Source organism: Sebastes fasciatus, chromosome 17 (assembly GCF_043250625.1).
Source record: "Sebastes fasciatus isolate fSebFas1 chromosome 17, fSebFas1.pri, whole genome shotgun sequence".
Classification (NCBI taxonomy): Eukaryota; Metazoa; Chordata; class Actinopteri; order Perciformes; family Sebastidae; genus Sebastes; species Sebastes fasciatus.
In genome coordinates, this window is record NC_133811.1 from 3591336 (window position 1) to 3601335 (window position 10000).

Below are 10000 nucleotides of genomic sequence, written 5' to 3' on the forward strand. Positions count from 1 at the left end.
GCCTTTGTAAGAAACTCTGTCAGTGTTACATTGTTACAGGCTAAAACTATTATTGGATTATTATCACTGCAGTATTGCTGTGTAAGCAGCATTTTCAAGTATCATGCTGCGCCATATTTTCTGAAACAATCACGTTTTAAATGTCAAATCTAAATGTACAAAGTCGCAATAACAATCACAAACGTAGTGGAGTAAAAACTCCAATCTATCCCTGTAAAATAAAGTATAAAGTAGCATAAAATAGAAAAAAGCACCTCAAACCTGCATTCAAGCAGCGTAGTTACAATCTCACCTCTGTCGTAGATAGTGTTTATCATTCATGTGGGGAAACTGTGTCACTGTAATCAGAGCTCCTTGCCCAGAAGTTCTGTAAATATGCTAATGTCCCTATGAGCAGAAATGCACACAGGCGTTCACGGCGGCAGTGATAGACATCTATAAAGGGCCGTTTTGTCACCAGTGCTGTTGCTTACGGCCATACCACCCTGAACACGCCCGATCTCGTCTGATCTCGGAAGCTAAGCAGGGTCGGGCCTGGTCAGTACTTGGATGGGAGACCGCCTGGGAATACCAGGTGCTGTAAGCTTTTTCACTTCTCTTTCCAAACAGCACGGTGGAGACTTTGAAAACCAGAGCAGCTTGTCTCTGGATGTTGAATTTCATCATTCCTCGCTCCTACAAAATTTTTCTGAGTGAAATTGATCAGCTTCTAATTAGTTTATGATATAATGATATACACTTGTAACTCGTGATCTGCTCTTTAAAAAATCTTTGTAAAGCATTGACATTGTGTGTACACCATTCTATTGATTTTCATCAGTGCCTGCCAGTGTCCATCGAAGAAGCAGTGTCCATCGAAGAAGCAGCAGCGCCCTGTGCAGTTTGTAAAAGAGAAGTGAAAAAGCTTACAGCACCTGGTATTCCCAGGCGGTCTCCCATCCAAGTACTGACCAGGCCCGACCCTGCTTAGCTTCCGAGATCAGACGAGATGGGGCGTGTTCAGGGTGGTATGGCCGTAAGCAACATTTGCAGCAACATTTGCAGCAACAAAAAGGCCATTTAAAGATGCTGTAACACAACATTTTGGTATTCTGCCCATACAGGTAGCAGCTGCAGATTGTCAGGAACACAAACAGATATTCTCACTATAATGACAAAAATGGCCTTTGTAAGAAACTCTGTCAGTGTTACATTGTTACAGGCTAAAACTATTATTGGATTATTATCACTGCAGTATTGCTGTGTAAGCAGCATTTTCAAGTATCATGCTGCACCATATTTTCTGAAACAATCACGTTTTAAATGTCAAATCTAAATGTACAAAGTCGCAATAACAATCACAAACGTAGTGGAGTAAAAACTCCAATCTATCCCTGTAAAATAAAGTATAAAGTAGCATAAAATAGAAAAAAGCACCTCAAACCTGCATTCAAGCAGCGTAGTTACAATCTCACCTCTGTCGTAGATAGTGTTTATCATTCATGTGGGGAAACTGTGTCACTGTAATCAGAGCTCCTTGCCCAGAAGTTCTGTAAATATGCTAATGTCCCTATGAGCAGAAATGCACACAGGCGTTCACGGCGGCAGTGATAGACATCTATAAAGGGCCGTTTTGTCACCAGTGCTGTTGCTTACGGCCATACCACCCTGAACACGCCCGATCTCGTCTGATCTCGGAAGCTAAGCAGGGTCGGGCCTGGTCAGTACTTGGATGGGAGACCGCCTGGGAATACCAGGTGCTGTAAGCTTTTTCACTTCTCTTTCCAAACAGCACGGTGGAGACTTTGAAAACCAGAGCAGCTTGTCTCTGGATGTTGAATTTCATCATTCCTCGCTCCTACAAAATTTTTCTGAGTGAAATTGATCAGCTTCTAATTAGTTTATGATATAATGATATACACTTGTAACTCGTGATCTGCTCTTTAAAAAATCTTTGTAAAGCATTGACATTGTGTGTACACCATTCTATTGATTTTCATCAGTGCCTGCCAGTGTCCATCGAAGAAGCAGCAGCACCCTCTGCTGTTTGTAAAAGAGAAGTGAAAAAGCTTACAGCACCTGGTATTCCCAGGCTGTCTCCCATCCAAGTACTGACCAGGCCCGACCCTGCTTAGCTTCCGAGATCAGACGAGATCGGGCGTGTTCAGGGTGGTATGGCCGCAAGCAACATTTGCAGCAACATTTGCAGCAAAAAAAAGGCCATTTAAAGATGCTGTAACACAACGTTTTGGTATTCTGCCCATACAGGTAGCAGCTGCAGATTGTCAGGAACACAAACAGATATTCTCACTATAATGACAAAAATGGCCTTTGTAAGAAACTCTGTCAGTGTTACATTGTTACAGGCTAAAACTATTATTGGATTATTATCACTGCAGTATTGCTGTGTAAGCAGCATTTTCAAGTATCATGCTGCGCCATATTTTCTGAAACAATCACGTTTTAAATGTCAAATCTAAATGTACAAAGTCGCAATAACAATCACAAACGTAGTGGAGTAAAAACTCCAATCTATCCCTGTAAAATAAAGTATAAAGTAGCATAAAATAGAAAAAAGCACCTCAAACCTGCATTCAAGCAGCGTAGTTACAATCTCACCTCTGTCGTAGATAGTGTTTATCATTCATGTGGGGAAACTGTGTCACTGTAATCAGAGCTCCTTGCCCAGAAGTTCTGTAAATATGCTAATGTCCCTATGAGCAGAAATGCACACAGGCGTTCACGGCGGCAGTGATAGACATCTATAAAGGGCCGTTTTGTCACCAGTGCTGTTGCTTACGGCCATACCACCCTGAACACGCCCGATCTCGTCTGATCTCGGAAGCTAAGCAGGGTCGGGCCTGTTCAGTACTTGGATGGGAGACCGCCTGGGAATACCAGGTGCTGTAAGCTTTTTCACTTCTCTTTCCAAACAGCACGGTGGAGACTTTGAAAACCAGAGCAGCTTGTCTCTGGATGTTGAATTTCATCATTCCTCGCTCCTACAAAATTTTTCTGAGTGAAATTGATCAGCTTCTAATTAGTTTATGATATAATGATATACACTTGTAACTCGTGATCTGCTCTTTAAAAAAATCTTTGTAAAGCATTGACATTGTGTGTACACCATTCTATTGATTTTCATCAGTGCCTGCCAGTGTCCATCGAAGAAGCAGCAGCACCCTCTGCTGTTTGTAAAAGAGAAGTGAAAAAGCTTACAGCACCTGGTATTCCCAGGCTGTCTCCCATCCAAGTACTGACCAGGCCCGACCCTGCTTAGCTTCCGAGATCAGACGAGATCGGGCGTGTTCAGGGTGGTATGGCCGCAAGCAACATTTGCAGCAACATTTGCAGCAAAAAAAAGGCCATTTAAAGATGCTGTAACACAACGTTTTGGTATTCTGCCCATACAGGTAGCAGCTGCAGATTGTCAGGAACACAAACAGATATTCTCACTATAATGACAAAAATGGCCTTTGTAAGAAACTCTGTCAGTGTTACATTGTTACAGGCTAAAACTATTATTGGATTATTATCACTGCAGTATTGCTGTGTAAGCAGCATTTTCAAGTATCATGCTGCGCCATATTTTCTGAAACAATCACGTTTTAAATGTCAAATCTAAATGTACAAAGTCGCAATAACAATCACAAACGTAGTGGAGTAAAAACTCCAATCTATCCCTGTAAAATAAAGTATAAAGTAGCATAAAATAGAAAAAAGCACCTCAAACCTGCATTCAAGCAGCGTAGTTACAATCTCACCTCTGTCGTAGATAGTGTTTATCATTCATGTGGGGAAACTGTGTCACTGTAATCAGAGCTCCTTGCCCAGAAGTTCTGTAAATATGCTAATGTCCCTATGAGCAGAAATGCACACAGGCGTTCACGGCGGCAGTGATAGGACATCTATAAAGGGCCGTTTTGTCACCAGTGCTGTTGCTTACGGCCATACCACCCTGAACACGCCCGATCTCGTCTGATCTCGGAAGCTAAGCAGGGTCGGGCCTGGTCAGTACTTGGATGGGAGACCGCCTGGGAATACCAGGTGCTGTAAGCTTTTTCACTTCTCTTTCCAAACAGCACGGTGGAGACTTTGAAAACCAGAGCAGCTTGTCTCTGGATGTTGAATTTCATCATTCCTCGCTCCTACAAAATTTTTCTGAGTGAAATTGATCAGCTTCTAATTAGTTTATGATATAATGATATACACTTGTAACTCGTGATCTGCTCTTTAAAAAATCTTTGTAAAGCATTGACATTGTGTGTACACCATTCTATTGATTTTCATCAGTGCCTGCCAGTGTCCATCGAAGAAGCAGCAGCGCCCTCTGCTGTTTGTAAAAGAGAAGTGAAAAAGCTTACAGCACCTGGTATTCCCAGGCGGTCTCCCATCCAAGTACTGACCAGGCCCGACCCTGCTTAGCTTCCGAGATCAGACGAGATCGGGCGTGTTCAGGGTGGTATGGCCGTAAGCAACATTTGCAGCAACAAAAAGGCCATTTAAAGATGCTGTAACACAACGTTTTGGTATTCTGCCCATACAGGTAGCAGCTGCAGATTGTCAGGAACACAAACAGATATTCTCACTATAATGACAAAAATGGCCTTTGTAAGAAACTCTGTCAGTGTTACATTGTTACAGGCTAAAACTATTATTGGATTATTATCACTGCAGTATTGCTGTGTAAGCAGCATTTTCAAGTATCATGCTGCGCCATATTTTCTGAAACAATCACGTTTTAAATGTCAAATCTAAATGTACAAAGTCGCAATAACAATCACAAACGTAGTGGAGTAAAAACTCCAATCTATCCCTGTAAAATAAAGTATAAAGTAGCATAAAATAGAAAAAAGCACCTCAAACCTGCATTCAAGCAGCGTAGTTACAATCTCACCTCTGTCGTAGATAGTGTTTATCATTCATGTGGGGAAACTGTGTCACTGTAATCAGAGCTCCTTGCCCAGAAGTTCTGTAAATATGCTAATGTCCCTATGAGCAGAAATGCACACAGGCGTTCACGGCGGCAGTGATAGACATCTATAAAGGGCCGTTTTGTCACCAGTGCTGTTGCTTACGGCCATACCACCCTGAACACGCCCGATCTCGTCTGATCTCGGAAGCTAAGCAGGGTCGGGCCTGGTCAGTACTTGGATAGGAGACCGCCTGGGAATACCAGGTGCTCTAAGCTTTTTCACTTCTCTTTCCAAACAGCACGGGGCGCCGCTGCTTCTCCGGTGGAGACTTTGAAAACCAGAGCAGCTTGTCTCTGGATGTTGAATTTCATCATTCCTCGCTCCTACAAAATTTTTCTGAGTGAAATTGATCAGCTTCTAATTAGTTTATGATATAATGATATACACTTGTAACTCGTGATCTGCTCTTTAAAAAATCTTTGTAAAGCATTGACATTGTGTGTACACCATTCTATTGATTTTCATCAGTGCCTGCCAGTGTCCATCGAAGAAGCAGCAGCACCCTCTGCTGTTTGTAAAAGAGAAGTGAAAAAGCTTACAGCACCTGGTATTCCCAGGCGGTCTCCCATCCAAGTACTGACCAGGCCCGACCCTGCTTAGCTTCCGAGATCAGACGAGATCGGGCGTGTTCAGGGTGGTATGGCCGTAAGCAACATTAGCAGCAACAAAAAGGCCATTTAAAGATGCTGTAACACAACGTTTTGGTATTCTGCCCATACAGGTAGCAGCTGCAGATTGTCAGGAACACAAACAGATATTCTCACTATAATGACAAAAATGGCCTTTGTAAGAAACTCTGTCAGTGTTACATTGTTACAGGCTAAAACTATTATTGGATTATTATCACTGCAGTATTGCTGTGTAAGCAGCATTTTCAAGTATCATGCTGCGCCATATTTTCTGAAACAATCACGTTTTAAATGTCAAATCTAAATGTACAAAGTCGCAATAACAATCACAAACGTAGTGGAGTAAAAACTCCAATCTATCCCTGTAAAATAAAGTATAAAGTAGCATAAAATAGAAAAAAGCACCTCAAACCTGCATTCAAGCAGCGTAGTTACAATCTCACCTCTGTCGTAGATAGTGTTTATCATTCATGTGGGGAAACTGTGTCACTGTAATCAGAGCTCCTTGCCCAGAAGTTCTGTAAATATGCTAATGTCCCTATGAGCAGAAATGCACACAGGCGTTCACGGCGGCAGTGATAGACATCTATAAAGGGCCGTTTTGTCACCAGTGCTGTTGCTTACGGCCATACCACCCTGAACACGCCCGATCTCGTCTGATCTCGGAAGCTAAGCAGGGTCGGGCCTGGTCAGTACTTGGATGGGAGACCGCCTGGGAATACCAGGTGCTGTAAGCTTTTTCACTTCTCTTTCCAAACAGCACGGTGGAGACTTTGAAAACCAGAGCAGCTTGTCTCTGGATGTTGAATTTCATCATTCCTCGCTCCTACAAAATTTTTCTGAGTGAAATTGATCAGCTTCTAATTAGTTTATGATATAATGATATACACTTGTAACTCGTGATCTGCTCTTTAAAAAATCTTTGTAAAGCATTGACATTGTGTGTACACCATTCTATTGATTTTCATCAGTGCCTGCCAGTGTCCATCGAAGAAGCAGCAGCACCCTCTGCTGTTTGTAAAAGAGAAGTGAAAAAGCTTACAGCACCTGGTATTCCCAGGCGGTCTCCCATCCAAGTACTGACCAGGCCCGACCCTGCTTAGCTTCCGAGATCAGACGAGATCGGGCGTGTTCAGGGTGGTATGGCCGTAAGCAACATTTGCAGCAACAAAAAGGCCATTTAAAGATGCTGTAACACAACGTTTTGGTATTCTGCCCATACAGGTAGCAGCTGCAGATTGTCAGGAACACAAACAGATATTCTCACTATAATGACAAAAATGGCCTTTGTAAGAAACTCTGTCAGTGTTACATTGTTACAGGCTAAAACTATTATTGGATTATTATCACTGCAGTATTGCTGTGTAAGCAGCATTTTCAAGTATCATGCTGCGCCATATTTTCTGAAACAATCACGTTTTAAATGTCAAATCTAAATGTACAAAGTCGCAATAACAATCACAAACGTAGTGGAGTAAAAACTCCAATCTATCCCTGTAAAATAAAGTATAAAGTAGCATAAAATAGAAAAAAGCACCTCAAACCTGCATTCAAGCAGCGTAGTTACAATCTCACCTCTGTCGTAGATAGTGTTTATCATTCATGTGGGGAAACTGTGTCACTGTAATCAGAGCTCCTTGCCCAGAAGTTCTGTAAATATGCTAATGTCCCTATGAGCAGAAATGCACACAGGCGTTCACGGCGGCAGTGATAGACATCTATAAAGGGCCGTTTTGTCACCAGTGCTGTTGCTTACGGCCATACCACCCTGAACACGCCCGATCTCGTCTGATCTCGGAAGCTAAGCAGGGTCGGGCCTGGTCAGTACTTGGATGGGAGACCGCCTGGGAATACCAGGTGCTGTAAGCTTTTTCACTTCTCTTTCCAAACAGCACGGGGCGCCGCTGCTTCTCCGGTGGAGACTTTGAAAACCAGAGCAGCTTGTCTCTGGATGTTGAATTTCATCATTCCTCACTCCTACAAAATTTTTCTGAGTGAAATTGATCAGCTTCTAATTAGTTTATGATATAATGATATACACTTGTAACTCGTGATCTGCTCTTTAAAAAATCTTTGTAAAGCATTGACATTGTGTGTACACCATTCTATTGATTTTCATCAGTGCCTGCCAGTGTCCATCGAAGAAGCAGCAGCGCCCTCTGCTGTTTGTAAAAGAGAAGTGAAAAAGCTTACAGCACCTGGTATTCCCAGGCGGTCTCCCATCCAAGTACTGACCAGGCCCGACCCTGCTTAGCTTCCGAGATCAGACGAGATCGGGCGTGTTCAGGGTGGTATGGCCGTAAGCAACATTTGCAGCAACAAAAAGGCCATTTAAAGATGCTGTAACACAACGTTTTGGTATTCTGCCCATACAGGTAGCAGCTGCAGATTGTCAGGAACACAAACAGATATTCTCACTATAATGACAAAAATGGCCTTTGTAAGAAACTCTGTCAGTGTTACATTGTTACAGGCTAAAACTATTATTGGATTATTATCACTGCAGTATTGCTGTGTAAGCAGCATTTTCAAGTATCATGCTGCGCCATATTTTCTGAAACAATCACGTTTTAAATGTCAAATCTAAATGTACAAAGTCGCAATAACAATCACAAACGTAGTGGAGTAAAAACTCCAATCTATCCCTGTAAAATAAAGTATAAAGTAGCATAAAATAGAAAAAAGCACCTCAAACCTGCATTCAAGCAGCGTAGTTACAATCTCACCTCTGTCGTAGATAGTGTTTATCATTCATGTGGGGAAACTGTGTCACTGTAATCAGAGCTCCTTGCCCAGAAGTTCTGTAAATATGCTAATGTCCCTATGAGCAGAAATGCACACAGGCGTTCACGGCGGCAGTGATAGACATCTATAAAGGGCCGTTTTGTCACCAGTGCTGTTGCTTACGGCCATACCACCCTGAACACGCCCGATCTCGTCTGATCTCGGAAGCTAAGCAGGGTCGGGCCTGGTCAGTACTTGGATGGGAGACCGCCTGGGAATACCAGGTGCTGTAAGCTTTTTCACTTCTCTTTCCAAACAGCACGGTGGAGACTTTGAAAACCAGAGCAGCTTGTCTCTGGATGTTGAATTTCATCATTCCTCGCTCCTACAAAATTTTTCTGAGTGAAATTGATCAGCTTCTAATTAGTTTATGATATAATGATATACACTTGTAACTCGTGATCTGCTCTTTAAAAAATCTTTGTAAAGCATTGACATTGTGTGTACACCATTCTATTGATTTTCATCAGTGCCTGCCAGTGTCCATCGAAGAAGCAGCAGCACCCTCTGCTGTTTGTAAAAGAGAAGTGAAAAAGCTTACAGCACCTGGTATTCCCAGGCGGTCTCCCATCCAAGTACTGACCAGGCCCGACCCTGCTTAGCTTCCGAGATCAGACGAGATCGGGCGTGTTCAGGGTGGTATGGCCGTAAGCAACATTTGCAGCAACAAAAAGGCCATTTAAAGATGCTGTAACACAACGTTTTGGTATTCTGCCCATACAGGTAGCAGCTGCAGATTGTCAGGAACACAAACAGATATTCTCACTATAATGACAAAAATGGCCTTTGTAAGAAACTCTGTCAGTGTTACATTGTTACAGGCTAAAACTATTATTGGATTATTATCACTGCAGTATTGCTGTGTAAGCAGCATTTTCAAGTATCATGCTGCGCCATATTTTCTGAAACAATCACGTTTTAAATGTCAAATCTAAATGTACAAAGTCGCAATAACAATCACAAACGTAGTGGAGTAAAAACTCCAATCTATCCCTGTAAAATAAAGTATAAAGTAGCATAAAATAGAAAAAAGCACCTCAAACCTGCATTCAAGCAGCGTAGTTACAATCTCACCTCTGTCGTAGATAGTGTTTATCATTCATGTGGGGAAACTGTGTCACTGTAATCAGAGCTCCTTGCCCAGAAGTTCTGTAAATATGCTAATGTCCCTATGAGCAGAAATGCACACAGGCGTTCACGGCGGCAGTGATAGACATCTATAAAGGGCCGTTTTGTCACCAGTGCTGTTGCTTACGGCCATACCACCCTGAACACGCCCGATCTCGTCTGATCTCGGAAGCTAAGCAGGGTCGGGCCTGGTCAGTACTTGGATGGGAGACCGCCTGGGAATACCAGGTGCTGTAAGCTTTTTCACTTCTCTTTCCAAACAGCACGGGGCGCCGCTGCTTCTCCGGTGGAGACTTTGAAAACCAGAGCAGCTTGTCTCTGGATGTTGAATTTCATCATTCCTCGCTCCTACAAAATTTTTCTGAGTGAAATTGATCAGCTTCTAATTAGTTTATGATATAATGATATACACTTGTAACTCGTGATCTGCTCTTTAAAAAATCTTTGTAAAGCATTGACATTGTGTGTACACCATTCTATTGATTTTCATCAGTGCCTGCCAGT

At 42.5% G+C, this 10000-nt stretch overlaps 17 non-coding genes across 17 annotated transcripts; 9 read left to right on the forward strand and 8 right to left on the reverse strand.

Annotated features, from left to right (window-relative positions):
- Positions 1-467: 467 nt before the first annotated feature.
- On the forward strand, positions 468-586 carry LOC141755244 (5S ribosomal RNA). Its single transcript, XR_012590952.1, has one exon. It is a non-coding gene; the product is annotated as a 5S ribosomal RNA (ribosomal RNA).
- Positions 587-902: 316 nt separating this feature from the next.
- On the reverse strand, positions 903-1021 carry LOC141755558 (5S ribosomal RNA). Its single transcript, XR_012591255.1, has one exon. It is a non-coding gene; the product is annotated as a 5S ribosomal RNA (ribosomal RNA).
- Positions 1022-1629: 608 nt separating this feature from the next.
- Positions 1630-1748, forward strand: LOC141755245 (5S ribosomal RNA). The gene has a single exon (XR_012590953.1). It is a non-coding gene; the product is annotated as a 5S ribosomal RNA (ribosomal RNA).
- A 298-nt stretch (positions 1749-2046) lies between these two features.
- LOC141755574 (5S ribosomal RNA) lies at positions 2047-2165 on the reverse strand. The gene has a single exon (XR_012591270.1). It is a non-coding gene; the product is annotated as a 5S ribosomal RNA (ribosomal RNA).
- Positions 2166-2773: 608 nt separating this feature from the next.
- On the forward strand, positions 2774-2892 carry LOC141755390 (5S ribosomal RNA). Its single transcript, XR_012591094.1, has one exon. It is a non-coding gene; the product is annotated as a 5S ribosomal RNA (ribosomal RNA).
- Positions 2893-3191: 299 nt separating this feature from the next.
- On the reverse strand, positions 3192-3310 carry LOC141755576 (5S ribosomal RNA). The gene has a single exon (XR_012591271.1). It is a non-coding gene; the product is annotated as a 5S ribosomal RNA (ribosomal RNA).
- A 609-nt stretch (positions 3311-3919) lies between these two features.
- On the forward strand, positions 3920-4038 carry LOC141755246 (5S ribosomal RNA). Its single transcript, XR_012590954.1, has one exon. It is a non-coding gene; the product is annotated as a 5S ribosomal RNA (ribosomal RNA).
- Positions 4039-4336: 298 nt separating this feature from the next.
- Positions 4337-4455, reverse strand: LOC141755247 (5S ribosomal RNA). The gene has a single exon (XR_012590955.1). It is a non-coding gene; the product is annotated as a 5S ribosomal RNA (ribosomal RNA).
- A 596-nt stretch (positions 4456-5051) lies between these two features.
- On the forward strand, positions 5052-5170 carry LOC141755593 (5S ribosomal RNA). Its single transcript, XR_012591288.1, has one exon. It is a non-coding gene; the product is annotated as a 5S ribosomal RNA (ribosomal RNA).
- A 317-nt stretch (positions 5171-5487) lies between these two features.
- On the reverse strand, positions 5488-5606 carry LOC141755248 (5S ribosomal RNA). Its single transcript, XR_012590956.1, has one exon. It is a non-coding gene; the product is annotated as a 5S ribosomal RNA (ribosomal RNA).
- Positions 5607-6202: 596 nt separating this feature from the next.
- LOC141755249 (5S ribosomal RNA) lies at positions 6203-6321 on the forward strand. The gene has a single exon (XR_012590957.1). It is a non-coding gene; the product is annotated as a 5S ribosomal RNA (ribosomal RNA).
- A 298-nt stretch (positions 6322-6619) lies between these two features.
- On the reverse strand, positions 6620-6738 carry LOC141755250 (5S ribosomal RNA). Its single transcript, XR_012590958.1, has one exon. It is a non-coding gene; the product is annotated as a 5S ribosomal RNA (ribosomal RNA).
- A 596-nt stretch (positions 6739-7334) lies between these two features.
- On the forward strand, positions 7335-7453 carry LOC141755251 (5S ribosomal RNA). Its single transcript, XR_012590959.1, has one exon. It is a non-coding gene; the product is annotated as a 5S ribosomal RNA (ribosomal RNA).
- Positions 7454-7770: 317 nt separating this feature from the next.
- On the reverse strand, positions 7771-7889 carry LOC141755253 (5S ribosomal RNA). Its single transcript, XR_012590961.1, has one exon. It is a non-coding gene; the product is annotated as a 5S ribosomal RNA (ribosomal RNA).
- Positions 7890-8485: 596 nt separating this feature from the next.
- LOC141755254 (5S ribosomal RNA) lies at positions 8486-8604 on the forward strand. Its single transcript, XR_012590962.1, has one exon. It is a non-coding gene; the product is annotated as a 5S ribosomal RNA (ribosomal RNA).
- A 298-nt stretch (positions 8605-8902) lies between these two features.
- Positions 8903-9021, reverse strand: LOC141755255 (5S ribosomal RNA). The gene has a single exon (XR_012590963.1). It is a non-coding gene; the product is annotated as a 5S ribosomal RNA (ribosomal RNA).
- Positions 9022-9617: 596 nt separating this feature from the next.
- On the forward strand, positions 9618-9736 carry LOC141755257 (5S ribosomal RNA). Its single transcript, XR_012590964.1, has one exon. It is a non-coding gene; the product is annotated as a 5S ribosomal RNA (ribosomal RNA).
- The last annotated feature ends 264 nt before the right edge of the window (positions 9737-10000 follow it).